The 18,448-nt window shown below is 44.6% G+C and overlaps 1 protein-coding gene across 3 annotated transcripts in view; it reads left to right on the forward strand.

Annotated features, from left to right (window-relative positions):
• The window catches only part of ACKR2 (atypical chemokine receptor 2), a 61,637-nt gene that overhangs the window by 27,307 nt on the left and 15,882 nt on the right, over positions 1-18,448 (forward strand). The window contains exons 1-2 of one of the 3 annotated variants that reach the window (XM_063805642.1): positions 15,144-15,212; positions 18,294-18,436. The gene's annotated coding sequence lies outside the window, so the exon portion shown is untranslated. Of the gene's footprint in view, positions 1-7,038; positions 7,225-15,143; positions 15,213-18,293; positions 18,437-18,448 lie in introns of those variants that run through there. The other 2 variants (XM_063805643.1, XM_016940835.4) reach the window with 2 other exon arrangements.

Below are 18,448 nucleotides of genomic sequence, written 5' to 3' on the forward strand. Positions count from 1 at the left end.
AACTTTGGAGACTGAGATTTTTGGAAAGATAGAGATGACCCTCCCCTTTCCTCTAGTGGCAACTGCACCAAGAACAGCCTAATACCAGAAAGCCTCCATCTCTTAAGATGTCATGACCCTTAATTGTTAGAAATTCATTGCCATCAGGCTAGGCATGGTGGCTCATGCCTGTAATCCCAGCACTTTGGGAGGCTGAGGTGGGCAGATCACTTGAGTCCAGGAATTTGAGACCAGCTAGGCCAACACAGTGAGGACCTGTCTCTAATAAAAATACAAAAATTGGCTGGGTGTAGTGGTGGGCACCTGTAATCCCAGCTACTCAGGAGGCTGAGGCATAAGAATCGCTTGAACTGGGGAGGCGGAGGTTGCAGTGAGCTGAGATTGCGCCACTGCACTCCAGCCTGGGTGACTGGGCAACAGAGCAATACTCTGTCTCAAAAAAAGAATAAAAAAAAAAGAAAGAAAAAGAAAAAGAAAATGTAGTGCTATCAAATTAAGAAAATGCAAAAACCTGCACCAGTTCATCTATCAGATTAGGGCACTCCGTCACCGCATACGGAACGCACAGCAATGAAATACTCTAGACCAGTGCTGTCCAATAAAAACAGGTGAGCCACCATATGATCCATATGTGTCATTTTAATTTTTTTTTTGAGACAGAGTCTCACTGTCGACCAGGCTGGAGTGTAGTGGCATGATCATGGCTCACTGCAGCCTCAACTTCCTAGGCTCAAGCGATTCTCCCACCTTAGCCTCCTGAGTAGCTGGGACTACAGGCGCATGCCACCACACCTGGCTAATTTTTCTATTTTTATTTTTTTGAGATAGGGTCTGACTCTGTTGCCCAGGCTGGAGTACAGTGGCACAATCTCAGCTCACTACAACCTCTGCCTCCTGGGCTTAAGTGATCCTCCCACCTCAGCCTCCCGAGTAGCTGGGACTTCAGGCATGTGCCACCACACCCAGCTAATTTTTGTGTTTTTTGTAGAGATGAAGTTTCTCCACATTGCCTAGGCTAGTCTTGAACTCCTGGGCTCAAGCGATCTGCCCGCCTTGGCCTCCCAAAGTGCTGGGATTACAGGCATGAGCCACTGTGCTTGGGTTAATTTATAAATTTTTTTGTAGAGATGAGGGCTCACTAAGTTGCCCAGCCTTAAATTTTCTAATAGTCAACATTAAAGCCCTAAAGAGAAACAAGTGAAATTAATTTGAATGATGTATTTATTTAACCCAAAATATAAACAAATTATCTCAAGATGTAATCAACATAACAATGAGATATTATGTTTATTTTTATTTTTTATTTTTTAAAGTATTTTTTATTTCAATAGGTTTTGGGGGAACAGATAGTGTTTGATTACATGCATAAGTTCTTTAGTGGTGATTTCTGAGATTTTGGTGCACCCATCACCCGAGCAGTGTACACTATACAATTATTAATTATTAGTGAGATATTTTACATTCCGTTATTTGTACTGTCTTTGAAATCTGACATGTGCTTTATGCTTGTACTTCTCAGTTCAGACTAGTCACATTTCAGGTGCTTCATGGCCAAATATGGCTAGTGACTACTGTACGGCCCAGTTCTAGAATAGGATTTGACCACACATACTACTTAATGGGAATGACGATTTGAGAGATCATTTAAAAAAACAAACTGCATTACAAAACCAGACTTCTGTGGCTTTATTGATCATATTCATATTGTATTTTAAGACCATTTTCTTTTATTGGATACAGATAAACATATTAGTGATTATGTGTGTTTTTTTAGAAATCCAGATTTTCAACCCTGTGTTGAGCAAGTCTTACAAGAGCAATTTTTTCAACAGGATGTGTTCACTTTGTGTCTCTGTGTCACATTTTGGTAATTCATGCAATATTTCAAACATTTTCATTGTTTTTATTTTTATTTTTTTTGAGACAGAGTTTCGCTCTTGTTGCCCAGGCTGGAGTGCAGTGGTGCGATCTTGGCTCACCATAACCTCCACCTTCCAGGTTCAAGCAATTCTCCTGCCTCAGCCTCCCGAGTAGCTGGGATTACAGGCATGTGCCTCCACGCCCGGCTAATTTTGTATTTTTAGTAGAGATGGGGTTTTGCCATGTTGGTCAGGGTGGTCTCGAACTCCCGACCTCAGGTGATCCACCTGCCTCGGCCTCCCAAAGTGCCGGGATTACAGGCGTGAGCCACTGTGCCCAGCCACATTATCATTATTATACCTGCTATGGTGATCTGTGATCAATGATCTTTGATGTTACTATGCAATTGTTTTGGGTGTCCATATAAGACGAGAACCTAATGGATAAATGTTGTGTGTTTTCTTTTTTTTGGTAGGGAAGACAGGGTCTCACTCTGTTGCTTAGACTACAGTACAGTCACACGATCATGCCTCACTGCATCCTTGACATCCTGGGCTCAAGTGATCCACCCACCTCAGCCCCACAAATATGTAGGACTATAGACTCGAGCCACCACGTCTGGGTAATTTTTTTTATTTTAATTTTTTAATTAATTAATTAATTTATTTATTTACTTATTTTGAGATGGAGTCTCACTCTGTCGCCAGGCTGCAGTACAATGGTGTGATCTCGGCTCACTGCAACCTCCACCTCTCGGGTTCAAGTGATTCTTCTGCCTCAGCCTCCTGAGTAGCTGGGACTACAGGTGCGCACCACCATGCCCAGCTAATTTTTTGTATTTTTAGTAGAGATGGGGTTTCACCATGTTGGCCAGGATGGTCTCGATCTCTTGACCTCGTGATCCACCTGCCTTGGCCTCCCAAAGTGCTGGGATTACAGGCATGAGCCACTGTGCCCGGGCAAATTTTTTTTTTTATTATTATTTTTTGAGACAGTTTCTCACTCTGCTACCCAGGCTGGAGTGCCAGTGGCCCGATCTCGGCTCACTGCAGCCTCTGCCTCCCAGGTTGAAGTGATCCTCCTGCCTCAGCTTCCCGAGTAGCTGGAACTGCAGGCACGCACCACCACCCTTGGCTAATTTTTGCACTTTTTTGGTAGAGATGGGGTTTTGCCTTGTTGGTCTTGAACTCCTAGGCTCAAGCGATCCACCCAACTCGGTCTCCCAAAGTGCTGGGATTACAAGCATGAGCCAGCACGATCGGCCTGAATTTCTTGATGTTTTCCTTCACTGTTTGGGCATTTAGGACCTTGTTAAAGAAGGCCTTTTGTCTCCAGAGCTCATGAAGATGCTCTCCCATAGCATCTTCTAGGTTTTAAAACATTCAGAGCTTATTTGCTGTGTGGTGTTGGTGAGGGTTCTAATTTTTCTCCCTGCAACCCAGATAACCAGGGTCACCCAGTTAACAGAGCTTTAGAGTCCACGTTGCTTTCCGTTGCTCATACCTTCACTGACTGCTCTGTTCATCTGCCTATCTCAGAATCACACCCTTTCTCCAGGACCACTCTTCTTCTGCTGGAAGTACGTTCTTCAGTGAGTTCCTTGAGTCTCACTCTCCTGAGTTTCGTGTTGTGATAAATTCTGTTTCCCATCTGGAAATGCCCTTTACCGTGAGCAGATTCTTGAACAACCATCAATTTCAACTCCTGATTCTAATTTGATGGTGAAGAGTCCCAAGTCACACTCACTGTATCCCATGGCTTCCGGCTCCCACTGTGGCCACTACGAAGTCTACTCTCAGTCTCAGCGTCTGCTCTCTGTAATCTGTGCTTTTTCCTTGGCTTCATTAAAGATCTTCTCTTTGCCTTTGATGTGCTGCAATTTCATTATGATATGGGTGTGGATTTCTGTGCTTCCTGATTCTGCGTATTCAACCTCCACTGAAATGGGTGACTCATGGTTCCCAGGTCCCTCCTTCCTCCTTCTGCCCACCCGAGCCTGGGCATCTTACTGTGGGGTACAGTTGGGTGAAGGAGCATCATAGAAACACCCTAGAAGAGATGATTGGTGCATTAGAAGCTGTCTGCCAGGTCTGAGTTGTGTTATGCTTATTCTCTGGGTAGTCTGAGGCAACCCCTGAGAAAGGCAGGTATTACTACAGTCAGAAGAACTGCTCCAGGAATGCATTCCTCCCCAGAAAAATCTCATATCTAAACTGAGAGTAATTCACGTATTATGGAACAATTTTCCAAACATATATATAAATTACAAACCACACCTCTCTCCCACCTCCAAAGTTGTGATGAGATAGAAGCAAAACTATAGCACCAGCAAAACTAAATAAAACTTTGTAATAAGGCTTTAAGTGCCCTGAATCTCTTCCAAGGATCAAGATGAACCCTAGAGCTGCAATTCCACAATCCACCAGATCCTGGGACTCAGGCCATATCAACATGGTTATCTAGCTGGCATTCCAACCCCAAGAGGTTTCTTACTTGTCTGTTGCTTTCTTATTATCAAGTCCTCACTTAGGTTCTGTGTTCCTTTGCAGCCCAGACCACCCTAGACTCCATACGGCACCTCTATTCCAGCAGTATACCAGGGTCTATTAAAAGAAATCCAGAGAAACAACTCAGATGGAAAGGGCCCTGTGGCGTTCTGTTGACCATTGTCATGACTCTGTGGGGCTCTAGACCATTCTTGAGGATACGAGGGTGACAAGCCACAAGGTGCACAACCAGCAGTGCACAAGGTGAACTTGAATACAATTCAGAGTCTGCCAAAGCCCTGCGGCAGTTTTAGCCAAGAAAGGAAAGGGAGTTACTGTGTGGCATTCAAGATGGACTGAGTGAAGACTACAGATAAGTTTCCTAGGACTGTGTGGAGATGCCAGATAAATAACCTCAGGACTAGTGTGTGAAATCAGCTGGGCTAATACTGACTGCTGGACTCTTAAGTCATCATCTTGCTTACTGTCATAGTTTACTGGTGCCTACCAGGAAGGTCCTTCTTCCCCACCTCTGATCACCGTGTTTCTCTTTCAAATGTCTTTTGCAGTGGTTGTCTGACAACTCAATGGTTGGTGTAACACAGGATTTGGCATCTTCCTTAAAGTTATCTGATTGTGTTTATTTCAACCTTGGGACATAATGTGCAAGACCCTAGGATGCTGGAAACATGGCTCTATCCAAGCCCCGAAGGCCTGAGAACCAGGGAAACGGATGGTGTAACTGTCAGTCTAAGGCCAAAGACCTGAGAAGCATGGGGGCCACTGGTATTAAGTCCTGGAGTCCAGGGGCTGGGGAGCCTGAAGTTTTTTTTTTGGAAGATTGGGTTTCACTCTGTCGCCTAGGCTGGAGTGTAGTGGTGCAATCTCAGCTCACTGCAGCTTCACTCTCACAGGCTCAAGTGATCCTCCCACCTCAACCTCCGGAGTAGCTGGGACTACAGGTGCATGCCACCATGCCTGACTAATTTTTGAATATATATATATTTAGAGATGGGGTCTCACTGTGTTGCCCAGGCTGTTCTCAAACTCCTGGGCTTAAGAAGTCCTCTCTTCTCAGCCTCCCAAAGTGTTGGGATTAGAGGCATGAGCCACTGCGACCAGCTGGGAGCCTGCAGTTCTGACAGGAGACTAAGAGTGTATTCCAGCTCCAGCAGATAGATGGATGCAGACCACCTTTTCTCTGTTTTTGTTATCTCCAGGTCCCTGGCAGATTGGATGGTGCCCGCCCACATTAGTCCACTCATACTCTCATGCTGATCACCTCCGGAAACACCTTCACAAACACACCCCACAATAATGCTTTATGAGGTTTCTAGGTATTCCTTAACTCAGTCAAGTTGACATCTAAAATTAACTGTCACACTATTAAATATACGCTGTAGGCAATACATCTATAAAAGGGAGTATACAAAGAGGAAATCAGCCCCCATCTCCCTGGACTTCCATGCCATTTATTTTGAAAGTTAAATTCTGAATTAGCAGAAATCCTTAACATTTGACTTTATGTACAGAAATATGACCCTCTTTATGTATTTTCAGTGTTTACTGGACACTGAAGATACATAAATTTATATTATCAGAAACCTCTTTCAAATAGCCTTCCAAGGTTTGCTAATACAGACTCATCAATCATAGGCCTAAAAGTAAAACCTAAAATTATAAAATTTCTAGGAGAAAACATAAGAGAAAAAAAATCTTTATGACATTAGGGTAAGCAAAGATTTCTTAGTTAAGACACCAAAAGCATAATCCATAAAAGAAAAAGTCAATTACTTGGACTTCACCAAAATTAAGAATGTGTGCTCTTCAAAAGACACTAAGAGAATAAAACACAAGACACAGACTAGGAGAAAATATTTGCAAATCATATATCTGATAAAAGACTTTTTATAAAGGATATGGAAATAATCCTCTGAACTCAATAGTAAGAAAACAGCCCAATTTTGTAAAAAATGGGCAAAATATGTGAAAAAACACTTTCATTGAAGAAGGTATAGGGATGTCAAGGAAGCATATGAAAATATGTTCAATGTCATTAGTTCATAAGGAAATGCAAACTGAAACCACAATGAGATACTACTTCACATTCATTATAATGGCTAAAAGTAAAAAGACTGACCATACCAAGAACTTAGGAGAATGTGAAACAATTGTAACTCTCATATTTTGTGGGTGGAAATGCAAAAATGGTATGGTCACTTTTGGAAAAACAGTTTGACTGGTTTCTTACACAGTTAAGTATACGCTTACCATTCAACATAGTCACTCTATTCCTAAGTATTTACCCAAGTGAAATGAAAACCTATGTTCACACAAAGATCTGCACGTGAATGTTTGTGGCAGATTTATTTGTTGATTACAAAAAAACTGGAGACAAACCAAATGTCCCTCAGCTACAGAATGGATTAAACTGTGGTGCATCTGTAAATGTTGCTAGAGGGAATGTAATTTGCTGCAGACACTTTGAAAAACTGTTTGGTAGTATTTGCCAAAGTCAAATGTTCTCGAAACATACCCAACAGAAAAGGCTTGAATAAGAATGCTCATAGCAGCACATTTGTAATAACTCTGGAATAAAGAGTCTGACTCAATTTTTGATGTTTTACTGTGACAGCTTTCAAGCCCCATCACTCCCCTTTCTCATTTTCTCCACACCTGGACATGCCTACAGGTAGCTCATGGTGCTCCCTTCCTTGGTGCAGACGGGCAGTTCAAACCACACAAACTCCAGCCTGTGGGAGAGGGATCCTTCATCCTGGACGCGCCTGCCCTCTGCCCAGCCACTATAAAAACCAGAGCCACGTGCCCCTTCTTTTGCTTGAGTGTGGGCCCTGCTGTCCCCAGAAAGCCTCATTACGTGAGTAGTAACTCTTTTCAAATCCTCCTGATGAATGTGTGGCATCATCAGTCTGGAGCTCCGAATCAATCTTGGGTGGTTTGAAGGGCTGATAACTCCCATCAACAGTGCAGCAGCAAAGCAAACCCCAAATTGGAAACTACTCAAATGCCAAGGCAATAGATGAGGATACAAATACATTTTTTGCATATTTGCCCAATGGAGCCCTTGAAGCAGTGAGAATGAATGAACTGCAACTGCACGTCATCTCGCAAACATAATGTTGAACAAATGAAACCAACACAAAAGAATATATTCTATACGACCGATTAGCATTTTTAGAAGCTAACTTGTAATGTTAGAAGTCAGGAGAGTTGCTACCATACTTAGGGTGGTAGGTTACTGGAAAGGCGCACAAAGTGAGAACTTTTTGGTACATCAGGCTGTATTTGAAAAGATAAAAATAAATCTGAGTGAGATGGGAGAGGCAGGAGAGGATGATCGGATGCTCCAGCTCTCTGAGTGAAGTTCTGACTCTGCCCTGTTGGGCTGCGGTGTTTAGAATGTGAACCAGTCCCATCCAGTGGACAAATGTAGAAGTGCATGTAAAGGCTTAAAATATAATAGCAAGATATCTGGTCTGTCTTGGGAGTCTCTGATAGTCGCAGCTAATTTTGGGTGTGGGTGCAGATCCTGGGCTCAGAAATGAAATAGAGCAGGCCGGGCGCGGTGGCTCACGCCTGTAATCCCAGCACTTTGGGAAGCCGAGGCGGGTGGATCACGAGGTCAAGAGATTGAGACCATCCTGGCCAACATGGTGAAACCCCGTCTCTACTAAAAATACAAAAAAAATTAGCCGGGCGTGGTAGCTGGCGCCTGTAGTCCCAGCTACTCGGGAGACTGAGGCAGGAGAATGGCGTGAACCCGGGAGGCGGAGCTTGCAGTGAGCTGAGATCGCGCCAATGCACACCAGCCTGGGCGACAGAGCGAGACTCCGTCTCAAAAAAAAAAAAAAAAAAAAAAAAGGAAATGAAATGAAATAGAGTATCCAAGAAGAGTCTGAGGCCAGACTTTCTGTCCTGCTACAGAGAGCTGGGTTCGCCAGGCTGAGGGAGACAAATGACTTCTCTGGTGGGAGGGATAGGAAGCAGAGAGAAAGGTGGACCCTATCCCAGGGTCCCACGCATTGTTTGCCTCACTAGGAAGTCCAGCTGGGTTAGGAAATCACCTTTACTCAGGTGCTAAATGCTAATCTCATAAGGTAGGTAGTAATGCCCATTTTTCAGGTGAGGGAACTGAGGCCTGGGTAACTTGACTTGTAAGTGGCAAAACTAACGTTTGAATTCCAGTCCGTCTGGGTCCAAAACCCATTTCTAAATTATGATACTCTATGTTGAGTGTCTTAACCTTTTTTTTGTTTTGTTTTGTTTTTTGTTGCGACGGAGTCTCGCTCTGTCGCCCAGGCTGGAGTGCAATGGCGCAACCTCGGCTCATTGCAACCTCCACCTCTCTGGTTCAAGCAATTCCCCTGCCTCAGCCTCCTGAGTAGCTGGGATTACAGGCGCATGCCACCACGTCTGGCTAATTTTTTTGTATTTTTAGTAGAGACGGGGTTTCATCATGTTGGCCAGACTGGTCTCGAACTCCTGACCTCAGGCAATCCGCCCACCTCGGCCTCCCAAAGTGCTAGGATTACAGGTGTGAGTCAAGGAGCCTGGCCAAGTGTCTTAACCTTTTTTGTGCCATGGCCCCCACCCCTACCCCCAGCAGTCTGGTGAAGCCTATGGGGCCCCTCTCAGAATCATGTTTTAAAATGCATAAAATAAAACACATATGATTATCAATTCTACTGAAGTTTCTAAGAATGTCAATCCCATTGAAATAGTTACCAAGTTTTTAAAAAATTGTAGTATAGTGTGTGCTATTTATGTGTATCTTTATTAATGCCTTAAATACAAGATCTAGCAGTGGGTCTGAATTTCCAGGAAGTAATGAGTGTAAATATTTTTAGATGTCTGTTCTGATGGTAATGTGAAATGAAACTATCAGGGATTTCACTGGTGACAAAGTCATGGGTGACATTCCAATGAAAGAAAATACTGAATTTCCATTAGAGGTTAGTGAAAATAAGGATGTAATCTTATTCTCATGTAAGCTCAGATCTCTTGCATACCAGGTATGGGTCCTTTGGGGATCCATGGACCTTAGATTAAGACTCCTTTAATTGTTGCCTCTGACTCATCTCCCTTTGCCCCTGACTATTCCCAGGGCTTTGCTGGAAACCTGCCTGTGAGCTGACAACTAGCAAAGAGTGCTAAGTGTTTGTTAAACAAGGCAAGATCACAGTGTTCAGCAGACACGAAAGGCCTCCAATGGGCTGGGTAGTCCAGGAACGTGTCCTCTAAGGGATGATACTAGGGTTGAGACTGGGATGGGCAGCTTTAGAAGGGGCCAGGAACACCTAGTAGTTAGGCACACAGGCTCTCTCATCAGCCTGGATTTAAAACCTGGCTCCATCACTCCCTAGCATTGGGATTTTGGGCAAGTCTTCCTGATCTCTCTGTGCCTCAGTTCCTCATTTGTAAAATGGAAATGACCCTAACGCTTCATAGGGTTGGTTGGTGTGAAGATTAGATGAGTTTAGGTGTTGTCGGCCACAGTGATGGCACTGATTGTCATTGGAGAGGTAGACAGAGGTTGAGGCCTTTCTGGGCATTAGAAACAGCACAAACTGTGCAGAGACAGGATGGTTTTCTTGTGAAAGGAACTGGGCAGGGAAAGTCATGGGTTTGATGAGTTAAGGTGGAACGGACAAACATGTTTTATTTTTCTAGTTATGTTTTTATTTGTTTGCCTTGGGAAATAACATCAAATGTGTGATTTTACTGATAATATTCCATAAAACAGGACTAGAGTGAGTATTTAAGTTTTAAAGAGTGGTGAGTTGATTTATAGAAGATATATTTATACAATAATACATAGTATAGGTGGTAGAGGGATGTGGCAAAAAATATGAAGGTGACAGCAATGCCTCATTTTAATCACTGGATTAGGAGATAGGAACCCTCTTTACCTTATGAATTTTTCAAAGTTCCTCTGGCTCAGTCCAGCAATTCCTGAACCCCTGAATGGGACAGAGGCTGACAGCAAATGCACAGTGTTTGGGAAAAGCCCAGAAATTCTGTCCACACCCAATTCATTTCTGAATACACTCAAGGGCAATATTTGAAATTGAAGGTCACCACCCAGAAGCAGGTTATGAAATCAGTTAATTACATGGTGGCTCACACCTGTAATCCCAACACTTTTGGAGGTCGAGGCAGGTGGATCATTTGAGATCAGGAGTTTGAGACCAGCTTGGCCAACATGGTGAGACTCCATCTCTACTAAAAATACAAAAATTAGCCAGGTGTGGTGATGGGCACCTGTAATCCCAGCTACTCGGGAGGCTGAGGCATGAGAATTGCTCAAACCTGGGAAGTGGAGGTTGCAGTGAGCCCCAAGATTGCACCATTGCCCTCCAGCCTGGGTGACAGAGTAAGACTCTGTCTCCAAAAAAAAAAAAAAAAAAAAAAAAGAAATCAGTTAATGAGCCATGTCTAGCTTTTTTTAAATTTATTTATTATTTATTCATTATTTTTTGAGATGGAGTCTCTCTCTCTCTGTTGTCCAGGCTGGAGTGCAGTGGCACAATCACGGCTCACTGCAACCTCTGCCTCCCAGGCTCAAGTGATTCTCCTGCCTCCCGAGAGTAGCTGGGATTACAGGTGCCCACCACCATGCCCAGCTAATTTTTGTATTTTTAGTAGAGACGGGATTTCACCATGTTGGCCAAGCTGGTCTCGAACTCCTGACCTCAAGTGATCTGCCCCCCCAGCCTCCCAAAGTGCTGGGATTGCAGGCATGAGCCACCATACCCAGCTCATGTTCAGCTTTTAAAAACTATGAAACAGAAAGGAATAGAAACTATCCTTTTAATTGGTAGTTGGGTAATATTATTTTGTGAAACTTTTTTTTTCAGGTGTGTGTATGTGTACAATAGACTGCCTGGTAAAATGCATTTCCTATTGTGGGATACAGACAAAAATAACTGCTTAGATGGAAACAGGCCTGGATTCTCATCCAAATTCTCCTCCTCCCCTGCTGTCTAGCAGGGTGGTCTCCATACTCTGTGAGCCACAGAAACAGGTTAATTTTGCTGGGTGGCTAACTGAGATGGCAAAGTGCTATGTTTATGCCTGGTGTTCTGATTTAGCCAAAGTGTTCCTGAGCCTATTTATATGCCCAGAACTCTCCATTTAGAGGGAATTGAGTTCTTTAGGAGAGAGGACTGGGATCAGGCCAAACAGGCCATGAACCCATGTTCCCTTTTCCAGATTCCAAGCCCACACCCAGAGCTTCTGCTTCCAAACATTCCATCACTTTTCCAGTTACAACATTTCCATATCTTTCATGACTTCCTCATTTTGTAGCCACACTTCCCACTCTGATATGTGATGTGGGTGGGGCACGTGCTCATTCCTGGAGCCGCCTCCCTGTTGTCCCACCTCTACCTCTCCAGGAACCCGCTGTGCTGTGGGACAGGAGGAGACCTAGCGGACAGCCTTTGGATAAAGCAGGTAGATAAGCATTGGAGGGGAAATAGTGCTGGAGCAGACTCTGAGACAAAGATTTGAGTGTAAATTTTAGGTTGAACTATATGAAATTGCCATTTTTATAGGTCAAAAATCTCAAATATTGGCAATGTCATATGGTCCCACTAACAGTTTATCTGGAAGTTGGAGACATGGGCAGGAGAGTGGGGAGGTGAGGCAGAGGAAGGAAGGCAGCCAGTGAAGAGTGTGTTAGCAAACCAGCTTCCCCTGTGGGTGGTTGGACTTAATCCCCCAGGAGAAACTCGGGGAGACAGTGCAGTGCACACACCTTGGAGTTATTCCACCCAAGGGCAAGGGAGGTGGGGTATTTAGGCACCAACTGACCTCAGTCATTGGTTGAGGGTTCTTGTTGGGGGGGTGGGGGCAGGGAACATTATGTCCTGGAATTTCTGGCATGCTGCACTGGTGGGCAGGGGCAAGACAGGCTTTGTTAGCCAGAGCAAGGCCACAGACAGAGCAGTGTGGGTACTCACAGCTGGAAGTCAGCCAGTGTGTGCCCAGCAGGTGGGAGCTCTGGTAGACGAGGGCCACCAATGGTGCCTGCTACAGGAGCTCTGCCAGGGGATTCCAAAGGTGCCTTCAGTGAGCACCTCTGGCCACACACTCATGTAGATGAGAAAATATGATTGTAGTTTTCTAGAAGAAGCTATTTTCTATTTTGAGACCCCCATTCTACAGGATATGGAAACTTAATTGCAGTCACTGTGAGGGTCACCACTCGCCCAGAATTACATCAGTTCCAGGAAACTGGTTACTGCCCAGGTGCAGGGGAGCATGGTGCCACCTGGTTCTTGGTGGCACCTGTCCACACGGGCCTCCACTTAGACATCAGCATCCTGCCTCCCTGTTGGACACCAGCCTATGTGTCCACACTCAGGGTAGTCCACTAGCACCTTCAGGCCTGGCAGCCCATTGAAGACTTCATTTGATTGCTTCAGGCTAGGGCATGGGATGGGGCTACCTGTGGCCCTGTTCACCTTGGACTCCCCATGTGCCATGTCCCTGTGCCCCCTAAGTCCCGCAAACACCAGGACCGTGGCCATAAGACAGGGCACAGTGTCCCTCTAATGTTTAGACTGACCTGCTTCCCTGCTGCCTCTTACCTTCTCAGCCTGGGGAATGCTTTTTTAGTTTGGTATAGAATAGAAAGAGAACCTTAATTTTCTCAAACTCCTGTATTCAAAGACCAAGAAAAAATTCAAAGACCCTTCCTGAGTCTCACTGTTTGAGTAGAAGAAAAGTGAATGGTGGGAAAACACCAATTAACACTTTATTGATTGATTGATTGAGACAGAGTCTCATTCTGTCACCTAGGTTGGTGCAGTGGCATGATCTCGGCTCACTGTAACCTCCACCTCCTGGGCTCAGGCAATTCTTGTGCCTCAGCCTCCTGAACAGCTGGAACTACAGGTGCATGGGACCATATCTGGCTAATTTTTTTGTATTTTTGGTGGAGACGGGGTTTCACCGTGTTAGCCAAGCTGGTCTTGAACTCCTGACCTCAGGTGATCCACCCACCTCAGCCTCCGACTGACATTTTAAAAAACGTAATAGTGCCTTAACCCCTAGGGAACCCCTGGCCCCACCCTTAACCATAAAAAGAAATTGGTCAGGCATGGTGGCGCATGCCTGTCATCCCAGCTACTTGGGAGGCTGAGGCACGAGAATCACTTGAACCTGGGAGGCGGAGGCTGCAGTGAACTGAGATCGTGCCACTGCACTCCAGCCTGGGCGACAGAGCAAGACTCCGTCTCAAAAAAAAAAAAAAAAGAAAAGAAAAAAGAAAAAAAGAAAACAAAAGAAAAGAGAAAAACAACATCATAAAACTACAAAATGTATCTGGGGAGAGGGGAAAATATCTGATTCAGAAGGGAAAATCCTGTAAACTAACTGGGTGGAGGCTGAGGGTGGGGGTGGAGGTAGTCTGGTCCAAATCCCAGTGCTGCAATTTGGAAAAGTTACCTAACTCTCTGTGCCTGATTTTCCTCATTATAACATTGGGTTGGTGGGAGGATTAGACAAATTAATACATGTAATGCACTTGAAACAGTGTCCTGTCCAGCCCAAGTGCCATGTAAGCATCAGCATTATTGTTCGGCCCCTAGTGCCCTGTCTGGAATGAAACCCAGGACAGGCACTCAGGAAGGGCTTCCTGGATGGATAGATGGGGTGATAAAGTGAAGGAGTGATCAGGCAAGGTCTCCAGTTCTCAACAGTTGATTAGCTGTCAGCTTTCTCAGTTTCCAGAGACCTTGAAAATATTTAAAAGAAAATAGTTCCCAAGAAATGAAACTGGCTCCAGAAAGCTGACAGCTCATCCTGTCCATGACACTTACCCACTTCCAGGGTCACCTGCAAACACCAACTTCCTAGCCTTACAGTATGTGATCTTCTTTGCCTGGAACCCGAGGGTGCACCCAGCTGCTGCTATTTTTGTCCCTGACCTTGGGCTGAACTAATAATGTTATGAGAAATTTTAAGAATTTGTGTTGGGCTGCATTCAAAGCTGTCCTGGGCTGCATGTGGCCTGTTGGTTGGATAAGCTTGCTCTATAGTCACTTTACAGACAGGGAAACTGAGTCCCAGAAAGCCTCAGGTGGTGGAGTCTTTGTATAAGAAGCAGTAAGACCACTGTTAGGTAAGAGCAAGTAATTCTAGGAAGGCTTTCTATATCAAAGCCTGCATTCTCCCAACAAACATTTACTGAGTGTCTACTGTGTGTCCAGTGCTGGCTGGGCTATGCAGTGGGGGATGTTCAGATGAGCAAGCAATAATTCTGTCCTGGAATCACTAACCAGATCTGAGGTGGAGGGGCTGGGGAGCAAAAAGGAGCAAATAATTACACAGAATATTCACAAAGACAATGAGCAAAAGAGCACCGGAGTAGGAGTCAGAAAGTCCATGTGGCTGCTATCAACTGTGTTTCTGGGCAAGTGACGGGGTTTCTGAATCCTGGCAACCCTGTCTGCAAAACGGATGTGATAACTTCAGCCTGGCCTAACCCACAAAGCAGATGTCTGGAGAACCACTCTGTGATTCTAACATGTAGTAAATATGTAAGTGAAGATATTTTGATAAATGAATACATATATTGATTTCAAACAAATGCATTTGTAGCAAGGCAAGGGACTGGCAGTTGGGGAAAGGATTATACATAACCCCTTAGCTGAAGGGTGCCTTGGGCAGATGTACAAAAGAGGAGATAACACAGTCTGAGTGGCCAGCGGGGGCCAGGCTGGGGACAGCACAGAAAGAGGAAGTGGAAGAGGTGAGAGGAGCATCATTTCCTCCCTTTTGTGCCGTCAATGGAGCATGTTAGGAAGATCTGAGGTTCTGGCATAACAGCAAATAAAAGTGAGTAAATGTGGGCTCTAACCAGGCTTCTAAATTGGAGGGCAAGTTTGTAGCCTAGGAATTCAAAGTTTTAAGGCCCTAGAGAAGGACTGGACTGACTCTCTCATGAGTTAAGCCAGAATGGGGTGAATTTTGCCCAAGGAAGACAGAGAAATAAAAGAGAAAGAAACAGTGAGACAGAGGATGAGGCAGGGCCAACCCAGGGCTCTCCCATCAAAAACCAGGCTGTCAAGAGCTGCCAGACTCAAGAAGGGGCAATCAGAGCATGAGCTTGGTGGTGCTGGAGGGAGGATGCCTGATGGAGAGCAGGGGTGGGGGTGGGGGATCTGGGGCTACCTGGCCAGGCTCAGCCCTTCCTGGAACTCTTTGCCTGTGATGTTAGGACTGACTCCTCCGACTGCAACCTGCCCATTCCAGGAAAAAGCCCAGCCCTTGTTGGGAAGATGCCTCAGTGAGTTTCAGGGAAATGGGAAACCTAGTTGCTCACACAAAGGCTCAGAGGTCTCCCAACCACCTGCCCTGCATACCAGGGAGTGTCTGACGTGCTATGGCTGGGGAGTGACACTGAGGGAGTGACTTAGCCGTGGGCCACCTCTCATTAGGAAAAGCAGCTTAACAGGAAACAGATGGGTTGAAATATTTTAAAAGAGGATGAGACAATTTGAACAGCAAGATAAATAATGAGAGTAACAGGATAAAATAAATACCCATGAGTTCATACTAATATAAATACTTAAGAAGAAAGGCTAACTCTTTTTTAAAAAAAAAAATTTTTTTTTTTTTTTTTTGAGATGGGGTCTCCCTCTGTTGCCCATGCTGGAGTGCACGGCACAATCTTGTCTCACTGCAGCCTCCACCTCCCGGGCTCAAACAATCCTCTCAACTCAGCCTCCCAAGTAGCTAAGACTACAGATGCATGCCACCACGCCTGGCTAATTTTTGTATTTTTTGCAGAGATGAGGTTTCGCCATGTTGCCCAGGCTAGTCTCGAACTCTGAGACTCAAGCCATCTACCTGCCTTGGCCTCCCAAACTGCTGGGATTACAGGCAAGAGACACTGTGCCAGGCCCAGCTCTTTCTTATAATAGAATTCTAATTAATACATGTAGAAAGAATTCTAATTAATACATGATGGAAATAGAATATCACCATTTGGAAAAAACCACAGTAATAATTACTGTTGGAAAGTATAAATGGATGCAAAAATTAGTGGACAAAAGCATGATGAGAAATAGGATATTTGTGTAGTCTCAAAGTAGCAAGATACTTATTAATTACAAAAGGTAAATAGTAATTTCACAGTGGAAAAACTTGTTAGATACCACATTTTTCAAGTGATCAAAGTTAACATCACCAGGAAAGAGACATCTTTAAATTATGTACCTCTGATACGTATACTGAGGACATAAGATCACTTCTGTGTTGTTCCTGCCCAAAATACACAACCTCAGTCTAATCCTGAAGAAACACCACACTGAAATTTAGGGACATTCTACAAATGAACTGGCCAGTACTCTTCAAAACTGTCAAGGTCATGAAACACAAAGCAAGACTGAGGAACTGCCCCAGAATGAAGAGACAAAGGAGACATAAGAACCAAGCGCATTCTGGTTTAGATCCTGGGCCAGAGAAAGGACATTAGTGGGACAACTGTTGAAATTTGAATAAGGTGTGTAGATTACTCAATAGTATCATGTCAATGTTAATTTCCTTGTTTAGATTCTTAGTCAGTACTGTGATTATGTAGATGTGTTAAAAGTAAAACCTTAGAGGCCGGCTGCTGTGGCTCACGGCTAGAATCCCAGCACTTTGGGAGGCTGAGGCAGGTGGATCACTTGAGCTCTGGAGTGGGAGACCAGCTTGACCAACATGGTGAAACCTTGCCTCTATTGAAAATACAAAGATTAGCCGGGCGTGGTGGTGGGCACCTGTAATCCCAGCCACCGGGCCGAGGTAGGAGAGTTTATTGAACCTGGGAGGCACAGGTTGCAGTGAGCCGAGGCTGAGCTCACACCATTGCACTCCAGCCTGGGCAACAGAGTGAGACTCTGTCAAAAAAAAAAGTAAAACCTTAGGCAAAGTCAATGGAGTTTAATTGAGCAAAGAACAATTTGAGAATCGGGCAGCCTCCCAAACTAGATTAGGTTCAGAGAAACTTGGGTGCTGCTGCATGTGGAAGAAGACTTATGGACAGAAAAGGAAAGTGATGTGGAAAATGGAAGTGAGGGACAAACAGCTGGATTGGTTACAGCTTGGCGTTTGCCTTATTTGAACACCATTTGAATGGTTGGCCACATGCGATTGGCTGAAACTCTGTAATTGGCACAAGAATAGGTTATAGCCTGTTTATACATTCAGTTTGGTTACAGTTCATTATGTGTGGAGAAATCTTTACGCCAAATTTAAAATATGTAAGTTTTATATATTAAATGTATAAAATACATGTCTTATATATTAAAAGTATATAAAAATATATGTTTAGCCTTAGGCTAAACACAATTTAACTGATGTTAATATTAGGGGAAGCTGGCAGACAGGTATCCAGGAATCTCGTGCTTTATTTTGCAAGTCTAAAAATTATTTTAAAATAAGGATGTACAAAAGGGGGGAGGTGAGGGAGAATAAAAAAGGAGCCCAGGTCCTAGAACTTAGCTGTTCTGTGGGAGGGACCGAGGACCCTGTGGCTCTTGTTGGGCAGCTCCTTGGGTCTCTCTATTGGAAACTAGTGTTTGGCCTAGAGAAACTTGGAGGCCTCACTTGAAAGGTCCCCTGCTTCCTTCTGCGTGAGTAAAAACCCATCATAGTCTTAATGTCCATTCTTGGTAGCCTGTGGACCCCAGAGAAAGGCAAATGTCTAAGTCCATATCCATCTTCTTGGGACATTCCGTTCTCTGACGCCTGTCTGAGGGACTATCTGTACCCCCAATAAAGATGCAAAAACCGAGGCCCAGAGAGGTGAAGCCACCATCTCTAGGTCACACAGCCAGTAAATGCAGAGCCAGGTCCAAGCCCAGCTGTGTGTGACTCCAATGCCATGCCTTTAACCACCTGACATTACTACTCTATTATTGCTCAGTCCAGGTGGAGACAACAGGCATTCACTAAGCACTTGCTGTGTGTCAAGGGGGCAGTGGGACTGGAGGTGAGGGTGGCTGAGATACTGATCCTGGACCACAGGTGCTGTCCTGGGAAGGCAGACCCTCATACTGCTAAGCATGTGTCAGGTAATGCATCAT

This window comes from Pan troglodytes, chromosome 2 (assembly GCF_028858775.2).
Source record: "Pan troglodytes isolate AG18354 chromosome 2, NHGRI_mPanTro3-v2.0_pri, whole genome shotgun sequence".
NCBI classification, from domain to species: Eukaryota; Metazoa; Chordata; class Mammalia; order Primates; family Hominidae; genus Pan; species Pan troglodytes.